The sequence below is a fragment of the Lepidothrix coronata genome, unplaced genomic scaffold (genome assembly GCF_001604755.1).
Source record: "Lepidothrix coronata isolate B3197 unplaced genomic scaffold, Lepidothrix_coronata-1.0 Scaffold123, whole genome shotgun sequence".
Classification (NCBI taxonomy): Eukaryota; Metazoa; Chordata; class Aves; order Passeriformes; family Pipridae; genus Lepidothrix; species Lepidothrix coronata.
The window spans coordinates 1,918,804-1,932,683 of record NW_016690303.1 but is presented as its reverse complement, the minus strand read 5'-3'; the positions used below and the strand labels follow the sequence as shown (position 1 = coordinate 1,932,683).

General features: G+C 38.9%; 1 long non-coding RNA gene across 1 annotated transcript; it reads left to right on the top strand.

The window, feature by feature from the left end:
* Positions 1-4,242: 4,242 nt before the first annotated feature.
* Positions 4,243-13,880, top strand: LOC108502731. The gene is made up of 4 exons (XR_001876577.1): positions 4,243-4,629; positions 5,288-5,394; positions 6,769-6,852; positions 10,882-13,880. It is a non-coding gene; the product is annotated as an uncharacterized LOC108502731 (long non-coding RNA).

The following is a 13,880-nucleotide window of genomic DNA, read 5'->3' as shown; positions in this document are numbered from 1 at the left end:
AGTGTGCTTCCCAACCATGATACAAGTATTAAACATTCCTTGGAAAAACCTGGTGAATAGAGTAGGTAGAAATTGCCTCTGCATTGCAAATGGAGAAGTCAAGGCCTGAACTAAAGAAATCTACCAAAAACTATACAAAGACAGAAGGCTAAATGGAATTAGGAGTTTTCATCTCCAATTTCTGTGTTTATTCTTCTTAACCATACTGTTCATAATTTTTCACATACTGCCTTTTATTTTTCAGCACCAGTACTCAGCCTTGACAGAGAGCTTGACAGAGGCACTTTGCAGTCAGCTGGAGTCAGCCAGACACAAATAATCGCCTTGTGAATGTGTGGCATTTTCTTGTCCCATTCAGTTCAACTCTGTAAGTCAGAGTGTCTGCACAGCAACCTGCAGTGTATATCGTGTACTGGGTTAAAATGCTTCACTGCCATTGCAGCTTTCTGCAGCTCTGTTTGCTAGTGCACTTCATCAACTGGCTATGCAAAGAAATTAAAACCTATTTTAGCAAGCAACAACACAGGATGTACTATCAATAAAAACGAAAGAATGCTTTTATACAAATATTTTCCCTAGACATAAAAAAGGAGGAACAACTATCTCAGATCAACCCAAAAATGAAAGCTTCAGCAGTTAACCAAACATCACTTCCAGGAGAAAATATCAATTACTTTGACGTGAAGGGCATAACTTTCATGGCATTTGATAAACAGAATTCTAGCACTAGTATCTACATTTATGCAAGGAATCTGTTGGAAAGCTTGCCTGGAGTAGGGTAAAAGGAATAGGAAATTGTGGCTGGTGAACACAAGACATTGCCTGAGAACAGTTTGTTTTGTTCTAGCTCAAAACATGTTACTCACTGCATTGACTGTTCCAGACCCACTTTAAATGCCTTTTGCATAAATTCTCATCATATTGAGTTATTTGATGATCTAGGCTGCCAGTCTAACTTATTACAGATGAGGCAGTAGAAAATACATTTCTATTTCCTTTCTCTGGTTCAACACTGCACATTTATTTACATCTCCTGGAAGACTGAAGAATCACCTGTTACTAATATTTCACTTACTTTTGACAGATGTTAGAACCAAGTGGTATTTTCTAAGCATCCTTGGGTCTGCATTCTGTTTTCTCACAGCAATTTCCACTTCCTTTTCTGCTTTTTTGTTTTGTTTTGGTTTTTTTACAATGCTCAGTGAGATACATCCGATTTTTATACGTATTATCCTCCTAGAGCAAACATCTTAAAGCACAAAATTGTATCTCTGAAGCACCACACCAGTAGGCTCAGATGGCTTATTCTAGCATTTATATTTTTTAAAGTGTGCAGTAACTCCAGTGAAGTCAGAAGAGGTACTTTGTAGTGAGTGGGATTTTACACTCTAAAGTTACGTAGTGAGTTTTGGTATCCGGAGGTACTCTTTGATAGAGTATACCCAGAGAAGTTCATCAAGGGGAAGCTCCCAGCAGCCAGGTTTCCACTGGCAATTGCAGAATTGTTTTGGAAACCTGTGCCCAGTTCTTTTTGCATTCTCTTCCAGTGAACCAGCTCAATCAGAAAGTTGTTTGGAGGGAAATTGCAGTGGCACTCGATTGTTAAATATTATTTTATCACCTTCATGTGTCCCATATAGCTTCTACAACTAGGTCATTTGATTCTGCTACTGCTGGCTAAATAATAATTTTGGTATCACTCCTTACCAGTATCTTAATTTCTGTGAAGAAAAGAGAGAGATTGGGATTCATTATCTTGTTAGAGTAAGAATTTTCCTAACAAGTATTCCAATCAGTTCCTCCAAAGAAACATTGATATCTTGCCAGCAGCAATCACTTCAAAAAAACCCAAACAAGCCCAAACCACCCCAAACTCACTGAATCACATGCCACTATTTATCAAATCCATTTTTCCTCAAACCACAGATCACATATCATATTGCAAATCATGATGTAGCAGACCAAACACATGGACAGGTAAAGATGTAATGTCATATTTTCTAAGTTTGAAGGGATTTATCAAGTATGCTTTTCTGGGTCTTTAGGCCTGGTCCTTTTCACTCTTTCTGCTAAAACTTCATTTCTCGGGAGAAATATTTCCTCTAGAAAGCTTCCTCTCATGGCCAATCATTTGAAATTGTTGGCCAAAAGGAGAGGCCATCTTTGTTTTTTTTCAAATGTGCATTTTCCAGCTAGCAGGAAAGTCTATGGGTTTGCAGGTACCTGTCTCTATGGCAGAGTGCCTGGGGGCTCTGGTACTGCTGGTTGTCCTAGTGGCACTGACCCTTGAAATTCTCTTTTGTATCCTACCAGGTCCAGCTGTAGAACATCTGCATAATATGACTTTCATTAGTGTCTTTCTGGAAGGCGATCTTTAAAATGAGGTCAAGTAGATGTCCTATGCACATACAGTACATGAGTGGCTTTTGGCACTGGTAAATTGATCTGTGTAGTAAAGTGACTGTTTAAAGTGATAATAACTAAAATTGTTCCAAAAAGTTAAAAATCAATTTACTTTATTGTAGTGGGTTTGTAACCCTCCCTGGGAGGGAAACAGAACTAGGACACGTCACCTGATGTATATTTTACCAATAAGCTATTCTGTACCATGTTACGTCAGCTCAGATATAAAGAGATGAGAAGGAAACAACTCTGGCTCTTCTCTTCTGGGACGACTGCGCAGGACAGACGGCTGTTTTCGGAGGAGGAAAACAGCTTTCGTGGGGAAGTAGTCTTTAATGTTAGTTTTCCCTCTGTGTATAGTGCTTATAGTTCTTTTTTTTTCTTCTCTGTGTAAATATAAAACTGCCTTTATCAGCAGCCTCCGTTCCTCCTTTCCCCCCTTCCCTCCTCCTTCTCTCTTTGTTGGGGGGGGGTTGGGAGGACACTGAGTGTTCAGCCAAAGTAACCGATAACATTTATGTGTGAGCTTGCCAACCAGAAAAGGCCCAAGACTTTATTATTTAGCAACTTTCATTCCAGTTTTTCAATCTGTATATAGACTTTTTAGCAGAGTGGGCATTGTCATTTTTTAAAAACATACTTATGTAACCATAAAACCAAACCAGTTGAAAACTGTAATGTCAATGTCCAAAACATGTTAGGCATCAGTTCAAGAACTTGGAACAAAATTACTTACAACTCTTTCTACCCATTTTTGCAATCAATTTGTAAATCAGGTATTTGGCTCCAATTCAGACAGTGACATTCTGTACTGTTTGTTTTATTATCTTTGATTAATGTTTTTCAGGCAGTTTGAAATTTTCAAGTGAAAAGAATTACAGGAAAGTAATATGATGAGAACATATGATACAAAAGAATCAACTTTTCAACAGGGTTTGAAATCCATCATGGCATCTACTATAAAGGAGCATTTGTGGTAGTATTGAACTAAGCAGAAGCTCAAATGATTAATCAGAAAGTTACTCTATCTTCCTTGACTTTAGTTCAAAGATTATGTAATTTTAAGGATTTCGTCATTAAGTTGTTCTTGTTTAAGAATTACTTCACTTGTAGATTTTTGACTGAGTACTAGACGTATTGAATCAGGCAAATTCCACGACAAACATAATTTCTAGAAACAACCCCCTCCCCCTTGTTTTGGTTATCTAATTAGTGTGAATTAATCAGTAGAATATGAAGGACGTGGACAATGCAGACCAAACAAAATTGATTGCCAGACAAAATTTCATCCATAAGTCACTGGAAGATTTCTCTGTATGGTGGTGGTAGATATGACCACTAATAATTTAAACAGCCAATATTCTTAAAATAGAAGATTTTCTTATTAAAAATATCATGGAGTCCTATGTCTATTGATTCTTTAGACATTTACATTGGAAAGAATATATTGAGATAAACCAAGTCTAATTACGATATGACATTTTGTGACACTGTGATACCTAATAATCAGTTAAGATTGTGACTCAGAAACTAATGTTTCTGTGTAACTTGAAATCTGGCATTCAGGAATCCTAGAGTTGTGCAATCATACATGGAAATTTAGTATATGCATGGGGGGACAAATATCTTTGGTTTAGAATTACTTTTTAATGTGCGATGCCTGGAACTGAAGAGCCCATTCTAGAATAGAGATATTTTCAACCCATTCACATCTTAGAACAGAAGTTTTAGTTAGGATTGTATATAAAGTAAAAAGGTCCTGTAATTTCATTACTTCAAATACTTATAATTATTTAAAACACAAAATCATACCATTTTATAAAAGCATCGTCAAATACAACAAACTTCAAGTGTGCTTCCGATACGTAATTCTGGTTTCTTATTAAGCACTGCTTAGCGTGTAATTTATGGCTCACTAAAGTGGCCCAGATTCCCTAGACCTAAATAGCATTCAGACAGTTTAAACCTCAATCCCCGGGGAAAGGACACAGAATGAAAACTCTGTTCCTGCAGGCACTGTGACACTGCAATCTGAGCTGGGCTTCCCAAGCTGGCAGAAGTGCAGAAGGCAAGGCGTAGAAGAAGGACGCTGACATTTCTGTGTCTAAGGCCTGTGCAGCGTAGTCCAAGGAGCTGGGTCCTGCCAGATCCAGCACCACAAAGGGGCCTGCCACGGTCCAAGGCGGGATGGGGCCGTTACACAGCACGGACGGATCCTCAGTTGAGGTAGAGGTGCAAATGGAATACCTTATTGAGGTGTGCCTGGGGTTTTATGAGTTTAGGCGGGAAAAGGGCTAGAACATGGGGAGGAGCATGAGACAGACAAATGGGGGAGCAAATCGGGGTAGGGACACAGGCAAAGGGGGAGGAACGTGGGAGGAACCGGGGGAGGAAAGGGCAAATGGTAACTGTCTCCTCTCTGCAGCTTCTTCAGTCTGTTAGAGAGGGGAGTGGGGAAGCAGGGAGCAGGTAAAACTCGTGGCAAGCCCGGGCATGCCCAGGCTGTGCACTGTGTAGTGTGGGTACAATGCGATACACATATCTGAAACCACATAATAACGGTAAAGTCCATATAATAAAGTCCTGTCAATTGCTGTATGCCCTTCTCCACGCCTGGAACCGCTTCCATCCTGAATCTTGCTCCTTCACAGGGGCCGGCACTGGGAAGCCCCTCACCCCAAAACTCACCATCTCCGGTGAGTGGCAGGATGAAGAAAGAGAGGTTACTGGCCTAGATAGTGACTATGTTTACACCTTGACACATCAGAACTATCTGATCTTAAAGCTTATCCTATCTAAGGTATTGCATGGGCTGTTTCTGTAAATGTCTGCATGGTATTGTTACAAAACTATCTAAAGTTCTGTTTCTGCTTCACTGGAGCAGGAAAGCTGCAGGCTATGAGCACTCCAGGTAATGATATAAACATGTCCTTCATACTTCCATATTTTCAACTTTTAACAGCACTGCGACATGTCACCTTTTGATCTCTGGTAAGACAATTTCTCTCTATAGCTAAAATAATAGCATTTTTATATATATATATATATATAACTTCTGTTTTTGCAATAATTTCCTTTAGGAAGGAAAAAAATTACTCTTGATTACATGTGTGCTAAACCAAACAATAAAAATTATACACCAACATTTCAACAAGTACCTATCATCGTAATGTTTATTAGAGTGGTAGAGTTAAGCATAACCAGCAATAAGTATTTTTGTGGGTTTTCAGGAACTTGCTCCTCATGCAAATTTTTCAAGATATGTTTGTGCACTATGCTTAATGATGTCTGGAACAATGAAGCATAGTGCAGAAAAATAATAATGCTAAGTTCTCTTACAGAGCAATTTCACAATAATTTTAAAAGAAATTTTAGTCATTTAGGGACTACAGGTTTAGGCTAATCATATTTAATGAAATTTTTTCTAAAGTCTATCCTGATATCATCAGCAATTCTGGTTCACAGATGAGGATGCAAGTAAATAGAAGGGAAATATTTTCCAGAGCCATTAAAAACATTAGGCAAGGAGAAAAAATACAGCTGTGGGAAAATAAGGTGATTATTTTTCAAAATATATTTTATCATATTTTCTCTATTTTTATGCTACCGCAATGAGTACAAAGTTATATGAGTTACTTACAAATGTCTCTTTGAAAGTTGACTTGACTTCAGTAGTATATTGCTTACCAAATATTTTCCTCATGTAAGGCAATACATGGGGTTAATTTGTTGCTGTCCATTGCAATGGTAATCATCATTGCTTAAAATTAAAAATATGTTGTAAGTAATTTTAGTTCACCGAAACACAGATATCCTGGAAGACAATATTGTATAAAGTGTATGGAATTACTATCCAATATGTTGGTGGACAATCTGAGAGGTGAGATGGGGAATCGCATTTAATTTATAGAAGTACAAACAATATGCAAGAAATTGTCATTGTGCTGTCATAATGCAAGTGACGCTGACATTTTTGTGGGGCATGCAGAAGGAATTAATCAAATTTTACAACCCAGTCAGGATATGTGAGTGCTGGATAAATATACACTGTGAAAGTGGTGGTATAACATCATTGCCAGTGACAGCTTGCGTCACAAAAACCAAAGTCTGAATAGGAACAGCAATTTCTCTTCTTTCATTCAGATGACATCAAAGGTCCATGGGAAATTTGTTTTCATTAACACATTCTTCACTGATGGCAGCAGGAAAAACATTTTTGGTCTGGAAAAAACAAATCAACCTTTTTTGAAGTAGTGAATATTCATAAGTTTTTTTTGATTTAAAACTTCTTAAACATATGGTTTGCATTCTGATGGATTAGAGACTTCAAAATCATTATATCACATTTTCATGTTTTCATTACAGTGCTGCCACAAAGGCTTCCCTCCCTGCCCCTTGAAGAGCTTTTTCTAATGCAGCTGAGACCTTGGCTCCAACAACAAGCATGAGGTAAAGCCTTCACTGGGACTCCTGACCATCATAGGGTGCGAAAGGCTATCACAAGGTTTTCTTTTGTCCTACGTACATGAAATGGCTCATGCAAAATGGAATCCCAGAACAGCTGAGGGTGGGAGAGGCCCTCTGGAGACCATCTAGTTCAACCTCCCTGCTCAATGCAGGGTCAGGTGGAGCAGAGAGCTCAGGGCCATGATCAGTCAGATTTTGAGTATCCACAAGGGTGGAGATGTCACAACCTCTCTGGGCATCTTCCCATGTTCAGACAACCACATAGTGAAAAAAAGGCTTTTCTTATGTTTCAGTGGATTTTCCTGTATTTCACCTTGTGCCCAAAAATTATCGTATGATGAAACTATTTGTAGTTGCAAGAGGTCTTTCAAATTGCATGACTGAACCAAACAAAGTCATTCTGGGAGGTTACAAGAGATACTACCTAAAGAAATTAATGCACAGGCAGGTATGCTCAGTGTTAAATTTTGAAGCAAGTGAACTGTCCAAATAGAAGAGCAAACCTGGCTTAAAACACAGCCACTTTTCACCTGCTCTGGATTGTAAGGATGGAAGTCTCAGCTGATACTGGCAAGGTCATATGCTGCACAGACAGCTCAGCAAACCTTTTCTCATGCAGAATTAATGATCAGGGTATGAAACCACATGGTGGAACAGTTATTTAGGCACTAACCTACTCATACTTTTGCCTTGATGGTTTGTCTGGCCAGAGAACTGTCTGGATGTGCTCCCTAACAATGATAACGGGTTTGGTGAGTTCCCTAGAGAGACAAACATGAGTATTCAAATGCCAGAGCAGCTCTGAAATGCAGGGCACAATTGAGTGCCTGCAGGTTTCCTTCAGCTATCTACGATCACTTTGTTAATCTCCTCTTGGTCAAACCACATGAGAAGTGATAGTGCTCTCTGTATAGCAAAATGCATATGGTCTTGAAAAGATAAAAACTAAAGATGCCTTGTTGGGTTGTGGGTATGATAGTTCATTTGTGGCTGAAAAGATTTTTGTCCACTACTGTGGATCTCTTTTCAGCAAGACTAACAATATCATCCTTTAGTCTGAGCAGTGCCATATATTCACAGGTCTCAGAGCAGCAGAGTGGCCACTTTATTTGAAAGTGGGAGCATAATGTTGTTCAAAGACTCGGCCCTAGAAACTATGAGATTTTTATCAAGACATGCTGAAATGTGGAAGGGAACTTCTCAGTAAGCTTATTAGTGGCCAGAGATTTATTTGTTTTCAAAATTCTGGCACCTGACCAGTGCTGTTTGCTCTCACTGTACACAGTAAGCAAATGTCACCAAATTCTCTATACATCAGCATTTAGGAGGTCCACAGGCAAAACTTTTAAATACAAGATGTTCATGGGTCACTCAGTTTGTAAGTGAAAGCCTGAATGTTATCTCAGCTCCCTGAAAGTCATTCCATTGGTGTGGATTTCCAGGGACAGGCCTAGAGGAATGGAGGTAGCAATGGTCAGGCAGAGTGAGAAGAAAGCAAGGACCAGACTGCTGACAGCTGTAGCAGAGAACAACTCTGTCCCAGTCATACCCCCTTCAATCCTCAGCTCCATATGCTGAAACTAAACCAGTGGTTATGAGTGGAGCTGTAACCAATGACAATATCCAGGAGACTGGAGACACGGCAAATGAACCGTAGGAGAAGACTGGAGGAAAAAAAGGACAGAGGCAGTGGCATGTGAACCACTTTGATGGGTTGAATGGGGAGGGCGGAGGATCAGATACAGAAACCTCAAACTTGCCAACCTGGGCAACAGGAGGATAGCTCACATGGGGCCTGAATTCAGATGAAGAGAAATAGTCTTCTCTTTGTCCAAGCCAAGAAGACCTTGAAGCACAGCCTCACGTTTCCCATGTACTTTAACTGCCAAAATGAGTAAAACCTGGAGAGAATGCCTCTGTGTTTCCTGTAGGCATACCCGTGGTCAGGATCACCCATCTGTGGACCCTAGAAGGCCTGGGGATGAGGCGGGTGCTGGGAAGTTCAGTATGACCAAGGCTCAGGGAGCCTTGCACTGCCCAGAGGTAGATATTTATAGGCTCTGGTGGTAACTGGCAAAAGCTAAGGAAACGCAAAATGACAAGCAGAGCCTTTGTTCTTCTATGTCTCTCACCTGTGCTCAGTGCTACCTGCAAATATGTCCTCTCTTTTCTCAAAGGAGGCAATTGAAAAAGGTTTTTAGTTGACTCTCTAGAGTTTTCCTGCACAGAGATGGAGGTATTATATTTCTGATTTGTCCTTGTCTAAATTTTTTACATTATATTTTTTATTAACTCTAGAAACACATTATAGAAGAATACAGTAAGGTTTAGCATGCTAAGTCACAAAGCAGAGCTTGGTCCTTCAAATCAGATGTTGTTATACATTCAATCCTAAGCCTTCCCTTCTCCAATTGAGTTTACTTCTTTTCTGTGTGCAATGGATAATGGAAATGACACAAATGTCTCCTGACTGTGTATGTTTCTCCTCTTCTGCAAGTTGGGTCCCTTGGTGCTTGAAAATTCTTTTCAGGAGTTTTTTTATTACATATGTTGAACACGTAGCAAGTATATCTATAGCCCTAGAGTGAGTTGTGAGGTGGCAAAGAGAAAGATTTACTGTCAAGAGGCCTAAAGTTATAATTATTGCCATTTTGGAGAAAGAGGAGCTTTGCTTATGCAAGTGTTTAAAATTGACCAAGCAAATACTTTTAATGCCTTTATTCCTGTTACCCTCTCACAAATATTTGTTGGAATCTGGTAATTTCATTTCACTCGAATAAGCACCAGATTCCTTTGGGGAAAAGATTGGCTCTAGGCAGACGATCTGTTTAGCCAGCTTCTTTTCTTTAGAGGGAAAAGAAAAAGATGTCAACACAAACACAAATCTGTGATTGATGAGCTGTTTCAGGACAGCAGGGAATATTTCCAATTTTAATTTGTTTTGCCCTTTAATGATGAAGAAAATAAGGAGATCCTGAAAGCTTATTTAACTTACTTAAACTTACTTATTTGCTGGCCTCCTAATGGCTAGACTTCGGCCAAGGATAAAATAAATAAATAAATAATATTTCTTCTGTTAAGCCAGGGAATTTTTTTACTTTTAGCTTAGTTTTCAAAAGGCGTTATTTGCATTAGTACACAGCTGTGCCAGCCTGGCATTATGAATATGATTAAGTGTGTGGTAATGAGTCCTTGAACATAGTGTATTTGGGGTTTTTTTGACCAGTTAGTCTAGCACAAAACTGACAATTCCTGTGGGCAATGTCAGCTCAGAGACCAAGAACCCAATGGTGCCAGTGACCAACATCTGGTCTAGTTTCTTAGAAAATCAGGATTGATTTTCTAAGAATAACTGAGCACTTTAACCAATAGGGATAGATTGGTTTAGGAAGTGGGTTTCTCTTCTTAGACTTGTTTCCTTGTGATTAACAAGAAGACACTCATTAGGAAAATGGATTTGAAACTTGATAGCTGTCACTCATGTCAGTTTAGATTTGTATAGACAAATTTATAATATTCAGTCCTCTAAGAAACAAATTTTCCCTTAGAACTTACATGGGTAAAGAAAGAGAAAAGAAAGGCTTTTACGTCATCACAGTATTGCTGTTTCTCATCTAGAAAAACCAGTGAAGTCTTCCCAAGAAGACCTTCCTGATTTCCTGCCTCTTTTTCCAAGCATTTGACTGATTTACTTGATCATTCCTTAGGAATGTATTATTTTCAGGAATTTTGCCCATTTGGTTTGCTAAAAAAATGTAAGTGTAAAATTATTGTTTATTTGCCTGCCCTTATGTGTTTAAAATTTGATTCAAAATTGTTTTGGAAAGATCAAAAAACACTCTTCTACTGTATTTCCTGTGTGGGTCTTGATTTTATCTAAGTTCTTTTTTAAGGTTGCAGTAACTCTTACAGTACAACAGATTTCATTTGAAAGAAGGAAAGAAGTGTTTTCTTTGCTTTGCATGTCTAGTGGATGAACTTGATTTTGCCTTTCTCCTTTTTATCTCACAGACCTGTAAGGTTTCTCCTACTTCGTGAGAGGAGACAATGCTATAAGAGAGCACATAAGGGATACTGCCTTGGTTCATAGCAGTTACATAAAGGAGGAGGAATGAGGAGGAACCATGTTACCAGGCAGCACCTGCAACAGGTAGAGCTCCTATTTGTACTATAACTCTTTCCACACTGGCTGAGTGGTCTTTCAGCTGCTGAGCCTGTGCTCCAAACAGAGTTTCTTTGAAAATGAGCAAAGTTCAGCTCAAGCCTAAAAATCCCAAAGAGCATGGATTGTCTAAGTCTGAAAGTGCTCAATGTGTGAGACATGACAGGTCACACTGTACTTCAGTCAAGTCTTGGATCATTGCACTTGACTTTCAGCTTATTACCCAGGGTGTCTCTGACTAAGAGGAGCATAATTTCCTTATCACCACATGTGGTACCATTGGAAATTGGATTTCCCGTTCCATCAGCAACACTTTGCAGTCTCAAAGGAGAGGATTGTCTTTATATTTTAGTGTCTCTTGCAATACAGAGTTCCCTCTTTCTTTTACAGAGGGGTGTACAGCAAAGGTGTCAACAAATTGCAAAAGGGCTGTCTTTGGGTGTGGTTTCAGTAAGCCCCCTTGATAAACATGGAACCCTTCCTAGACACTTCTCTGCAGCCAAAGATTTAAATATTCAAATAAATATATTTAATGACTCAACGATGTTCTCCTTCATTGGTGTGAATTTTCCTTTACTCGCCAGAGAGAGCTGAGAGAAGAGCCAAGTGGCTCGAATCATGATAACCATGTTGCCAGTAAAAGGTGATCTGTATGTTTTGATTGGCAAAGGCACTAAGGAACGTACCAGCTGTGAATTATTTCTTCTCCCTGAATAAAGGGGTTTGCAGGACAACTAAAAATAAAGTCAAATTATCTTGGGCTGATAATGATAAGGAAGTTGAGGAAAATATTGAAAAGAGCTGAGAAAAGTCCAGAATTATCTCCACCACGATGTTTAAAATTATGCACAATTACCATCTATAGTCAAGCTACAGACTGCTCTACACATCTCTGAGGAAGAGGGAGTGGATGAACCTGAATGAGGACAACGACTCAGGAAAACCTACATCCATTCTCCTGACATAGCCAATATTAGATTTTCTAAAGAAGACTGTGTATGTGGGGGAAAGCTGTGAATTAGCACTCTTCGTAAACTATGGAAAATCTTAGTCAAGGCATGGAAGTTGGAGATGCAAAGATCTTGTTAATCCATCTTATTCAGATTTATCTCCAGAAGGGCTCTCTTGTTATATTTTCTAGTGGTTCATCTAGCCTCACTTCAGTTCATATCTACAAGGTTATTACTTTCTCCTGCTTTTTAGGAATAGTGATTATGCAAAATGGGAATCCAGGCTTAACTACTAAGAAGTGGCATCAGAATGCATAGATGAACAGAGAAGGTCATTAAATCCTTCTTCTTCTGATGCCATGGGGTGATAACCACTGAGAGAAGGTTGGCCAGAAACTGTGAGGGGCCCAGAAGTGAACTGCTGCTATGCATCACCTGTGGCCAGCTGTTGTCTAGGTGATGCTGTCTGTATTGAGGCACAGCTGGAAGGAAGAGAGGATCCCAGAAAAAAATATGATACTTTTTACTTTCACTGGCAGGAGAATGCCTTACACATAAACCATGAGAAAGGCTTTGTTAAAACAGAAAACCCCATGTATTTTTCAGGTCAAGCTACCATGTAAACCATAACAGAAATTTCTTGCAGGTATTTCTGTTTCAGGTTTTTGGGTGAAGCAGGAAAAACTTTACAGATCTCCAGATCTAAATGATGCTGGTGCCATGAGTTCAGAAGAATCTCAGACATAAAATTGCTGAACTATCACATGTGGCAATAATACATAGTTTGAACCTTCAGCAATACCAAAGAAAGGAAAGTTGATAAAGATAACTTAAGTCCCTGAAGAATGGTCTAATTTTTCACTCTGGAAAATCAATAGAAAAACTTTATAAAGAGTAGAATAAACAGATACTGGATAACACATTGCAGAAAGGAACAGGCAATATGGATGTTATCAAGGCAGTTACACCTCACAGAGCTGTTGGAGTCCTTTGTAAGTAATATATGTGGATCCATGTAGTATATATGAACTTTCTAAAAGCTTTCAGCAAGATCATTAGCCAGAGGTCTTAAAAAACCTAAAAACTCCTAAAACCCTCTCCAAAGAGGAAAGAAGCCCCTTTGGGACAAATAACTGCTAAAAGATAGAGAATGAAAACTTTTAGCGTTAGAATGAGGTTACTAATGGAGCCCCATGAGAGATGAATTACTGCAGGCTGTACTGTTAAACACACCCATACACAAATAGAGAGGTGATGAAGTCTGAAGGTGATTTGAAATACTCAGGGGAAAAATGACAGTAAGAAGCTGGAGTGTGATATCACACTATTGGGCAACAGGGGAATAAAATTACAGATGAAAAGTAATGTAAATACTGCACAGGGGAAAGAGGTGGGGGCGGCTACCAGCAATCACTTCAGACACGGCTTGTTTTTTATACTTTTTCCCAAAGTACCTGTAGATAGCTTCTGTTGGCCAGACAACAGATGGATGAATTTTCAGTCTGAACAAATGTGGCATTTTGTTGTGGTTAGAAATTTTAATGGAAAGATCGGGAAGAGATGCAGATTTCATGAGTCCACTTTAAATGTTTTTTGCTTTCTTAACCTTTCTGTGGTGATGAATGTTATCTTAAAATGTTTGAATCATTACTACTGTAATACTGACAGAAGACAGACTTATAGGACAATACATATAAATTGTGTCATTCTCACCATGCAATCCAGAAAACAGAGGAAACTCAGATGAGGTTGCAGTGGCAATAGGATTTGGGAATATAAGCATGTATAAATACTTGAATGCTTCTGTTTTATATAATGTTTTATATAAGACTAAAAAATCATGATTTAAATCTCTTGAGAGTTCACTTCTGATCCTGTGAAACATTCACTTCTGATTC